This window comes from Oncorhynchus keta, chromosome 10, assembly GCF_023373465.1.
Source record: "Oncorhynchus keta strain PuntledgeMale-10-30-2019 chromosome 10, Oket_V2, whole genome shotgun sequence".
Taxonomy (NCBI): Eukaryota; Metazoa; Chordata; class Actinopteri; order Salmoniformes; family Salmonidae; genus Oncorhynchus; species Oncorhynchus keta.
In genome coordinates, this window is record NC_068430.1 from 5,786,842 (window position 1) to 5,791,841 (window position 5,000).

General features: G+C 45.0%; 1 protein-coding gene across 1 annotated transcript in view; it reads right to left on the reverse strand.

The window, feature by feature from the left end:
- The window catches only part of LOC118379945 (semaphorin-3D-like), a 175,322-nt gene that overhangs the window by 110,898 nt on the left and 59,424 nt on the right, over positions 1–5,000 (reverse strand). The gene's annotated exons all lie outside the window — the stretch shown is intronic.

Consider the following 5,000-nt stretch of genomic DNA (forward strand, 5'->3'; position numbering starts at 1 on the left):
CATTGCCAAAGCAAGTGAGGTAGATAATATACAAAAGTGAAATAACCAATAAAAATGAACAGTAAACATTACACTCACAGAAGTTTCAAAAGAATAAAGACATTACAAATGTCATATTAAGTATATATACAGTGTTGTAACAATGTACAAATGGTTAAAGTACACAAGGGAAAATAAATAAACATAAATATAGGTTGTATTTACAATGGTGTTTGTTCTTCACTGGTTGCCCTTTTCTTGTAGCAACAGGTCACAAATCTTGCTGCTGTGATGTCACACTGTGGTATTTCACCCAGTAGATATGGGAGTTTATCAAAATTGGATTTGTTTTCGAATTCTTTGTGGATCAGTGTAATCTGAGGGAAATATGTGTCTCTAATATGGTCATACATTGGGCAGGAGGTTAGGAAGTGCAGCTCAGTTTCCACCTCAATTTGTGGGCAGTGAGCACGTAGCCTGTCTTCTCTTGAGAACTAGGTCTGCCTACGGCGGCCTTTCTCAATAGCAAGTCTGTACATAGTCAAAGCTTTCCTTTAGTTTGGGTCCGTCACAGTGGACAGGTATTCTGCCACCGTGTACTCTCTGTTTAGGGCCAAATAGCATTCTAGTTTGCTCAGTTTTTTTGTTAATTCTTTCCAATGTGTCAAGTAATTATCTTTTTGTTTTCTCATGATTTGCTTGGGTCTAATTGTGCTTTTGTCCTGGGGCTCGGTGGGGTGTGTTTTTGTTTGTGTACAGAGCTCCAGGTCCAGCTTGCTTAGGGGACTCTTCTCCAGGTTCATCTCTCTGTAGGTGATGGCGTTGTTATGGAAGGTTTGGGAATCGCTTCATTTTAGGTGGTTGTAGAATTTAACGTCTCTTTTCTGGATTTTGATAATTAGTGGGTATCGGCCTAATTCTGCTCTGCATACATTATTTGGTGTTCTACGTTGTACACGGAGGATATTTTTGCCGAATTCTGCATGCAGAGTCTCAATTTAGTGTTTGTCCAATTTTGTGAAATCTTGGTTGGTGAGCTGACCCCAGACCTCACAACTATAAAGGGCAATGGGCTCTATGACTGATTCAAGTATTTTTAGACATATCCTAATTGGTATGTTGAATTTTATGTTCCTTTTGATGGCATAGAATGCCCTTCTTGCCTTGTCTCTCAGATTGTTCACAGCTTTGTGGAAGTTACCTGTGACACTGATGTTTAGGCCAAGGTATGTATCGTTTTTTGTGTGCTCTGGGGCAATGGTGTCTAGATGGAATTTGTATTTGTGGTCCTGGCGACTGGACCTTTTTTTGGAACACCATTATTTTGGTCTTACTGAAATTTACTGTCAGTGCCCAGGTCTGGCAGAATCTGTGTAGAAGTTCTAGGTGCTGCTGTAGGCCCTCCTTGGTTGGTGACAGAAGCACCAGATCATCAATAGACATTTGACTTCAGATTCTAGTAGGGGGAGGCAGGGTGCTGCAGACTTTTCTAGTGCCCGCGCCAATTCGTTGATATATATGTTGAAGATGGTGGGGCTTAAGCTGCATCCCTGTCTCACCCCACGGCCCTGTGGGAAGAAATGTGTGTGTTTTTTGCCAATTTTAACCACACACTTGTTGTTTGTGTACATGGATTTTGTCGTATGTTTTACCCCCAACAACACTATCCATCAATTTGTATAGCAGAACCTCATCACAAATTGAGTCAAAAGCTTTTTTGAAATCAACAAACCATGAGAAGACTTTGCCTTTGTTTTGGATTGTTTGGTTGTCAATTAGGGTGTGCAGGGTGAATACATGGTCTGTTGTATAGTAATTACAACATTCTCTCTCTATCTATCTCTCTCTCCGTCTCTCTCTGTCTCTCTCTCTCTCTCTCTCTCTCTGTCTCCTCCCTCTCTCTCTCTCTCTCTGTCTCCCTCTCTCTCTGTCTCTCCCTCTCTCTCTCTCTCTTTCTGTCTTGCCTTCTCTTTTTCTCTCTTTCCCTACCCCCTTGCACTCTCCCCTTCTCTCTCTCTCCCTCTCTCTCTCCTCCTCAAACACACATTCACTTCAAAATAGTTACTCTCTCCTCTAGAGGAAATGTGTTTTCCAAGAAGTATCACAGTGGAATGAATTACATAATAATTCCATGATAATGGTTATTTCCCCCGGTTCATTCAGAGACAGTTTGGTAGTACTGCTGTTGTGTCTTGGAGGAACAACTTTGAGAGATTGTTTGAGTGGAAAAGAGAGGTAAGGTTCTGTGATTAATACTCAGGTGTCAGACGATGATGGTGTGTGTGTGTCTTAAAACCAAACTCCCCCAGGAGAGAGAGAGAGAGAGAGAGAGAGAGAGAGAGAGAGAGAGAGAGAGAGAGAGAGAGAGAGAGAGCCCAGAACACTCCCCTGATCCAACACAGATAGTCTCACCATCACTCACCATCACTCACCATCCATCACTGGTCATCAACTACCATCAATCACTCACCACCATTTACCATCACTCACCACCACTTACCATCACTCACCATCACTCACTATCACTACCATCACTCACCACCACATACCATCACTCACCATCACTCACTATCACTACCATCACTCACCACCACATACCATCACTCACCATCACTCACTATCACTACCATCACTCACCACCACATACCATCACTCACCATCACTCACTATCACTACCATCACTCACCACCACATACCATCACTCACCATCACTCACCATCACTACCATCACTCACCACCACATACCATCACTCACACTCACTCACTATCACTACCATCACTCACCACCACTTACCATCACTCACCATCACTCACTATCACTACCATCACTCACCACCACTTACCATCACTCACCATCACTCACTATCACTACCATCACTTACCATCACTCACCATCACTCACTATCACTACCATCACTCACCACCACATACCATCACTCACCATCACTCACTATCACTACCATCACTCACCACCACATACCATCACTCACCATCACTCACTATCACTACCATCACTCACCACCACATACCATCACTCACCATCACTCACTATCACTACCATCACTCACCACCACATACCATCACTCACCATCACTCACCATCACTACCATCACTCACCACCACATACCATCACTCACACTCACTCACTATCACTACCATCACTCACCACCACTTACCATCACTCACCATCACTCACTATCACTACCATCACTCACACTCACTCACCATCACTCACTATCACTACCATCACTCACCACCACATACCATCACTCACACTCACTCACTATCACTTATCATTACTTACCACCATTTTCTATCAGTTGATATCACTTACCATCACCCACCATCACTGCCTTCACTCACAATCATTACCATCCCTCACCATCACTCACTATACTACCATCACTCACCATGACTCACCGTCACTCACTATCACTACCATCACTCACCATCACTACCATCCCTCACCATCACCTAACATCACTCACTATCTCTACCATCACCACCATCACTCACCATCACTAGAATAATTTACCATCACGACCATCATTCACCATCACTCACCATCACTTACCATCACTCACCATCACTACCGTCACTCACCGTCACTCACCATAATTTACCATTGTCTGCTATCTCTAATCTATCTGAGAGTTACATCAAGTCTTTAGGTATTCAGACCCGTGGTCTGGTCTAAGAGTGGAATGGATTGGATGAAGAGGGGAGGAGAAGAAACAGAGAGAGGACAGAAGAAAAGATAAAGAGAGGATGAAGAGAGGGGAAGGAAAGGATTAGAGGGGGAAGAGGGGAGGAAGAGGAGAGAGGGGAAGAGGAGAGAGGGGGGAAAGGGGAGGAAGAGGAGAGAGGGGAAGAGGAGAGAGGGCTTAAGAAAAGATAAAGAGAGGATGAAGAGAGGGGAAGGAAAGGATTAGAAGAGGATAGAGGGGGAAGAGGGGAGGAAGAGGAGAGAGGGGAAGAGGAGAGAGGGAGGAAGAGGAGAGAGGGGGAAAAGGGGAGGAAGAGGTGAGAGGGGGAAGAGGAGAGAGGGAGGAAGAGGAGAGAGGAGGAAGAAGGTCAGGGTCTGTTCAGATCTGTTTGAAAGCCACAGCTACATCCGTCCAAACAACTCCAAGACATCCACCTCTAATTAGCAGCATTCTTCACCCCAACCCCCTCTGCCACCTCCTTCCACACACACACACACACACACACACACACACACACACACACACACACACACACACACACACACACACACACACACACACACACACACACACACACACACACACACACACACACACACACACACACACACACACACACACACAGCCTTCACCCATCTGCCTTCTCTCTGTTCTCTGACAGGTTCATTCGCTCCGCTGACCTACAGCTCAGCATTGCTCTCTGTGTCAGCCCTCGCTCTTATCTGCCTCACCTCGTTACCGCGGTGACACGGAGGTCAGGGGTCAGGGGGCACTGACCGACACGGACACATACCACAAACGCAAAGGCACCAAGTTTTCTTTTCTTCCCGGTGTAACGTTGTCAGTAATCTCTGGTTGGACAGACTAGATACGTTACATGGTACCGTAGATCTGATACGAAGGGATGCAGGAGGTGACAAAGAGCATTAGTTCCTGTGCTTGAGTTTTTGCCACGGGTTACTTGGACAAAAAGGTGTGAGCATCTTTTTGATATTTTTGGAAGGGGATGGAAACAATTTGGCTCCACAGACTTTCCCGTAACTTGCACATGGAGATGGTGGAACTGGTCCGGTTTCCGATCCTCGTTCTATCTCGTATCGCGTATGGTCTCAGAACTTAACGGACTATCTGACCAGTTACACAAGACTTTAGTTCTGGGTTAACCAGGATTACGTTTATCAGGGGGGAAAAGCTCTGTCAGAGTCTCTGATAGTTGAGTACGTCCCCGGCACGTTTTATGTGTACTGGGTTCATCAGTTCATCAAACATTCATAGTTTTACTCTTAAGTCCTTCCAGACGAAAGAGTTTGCAAC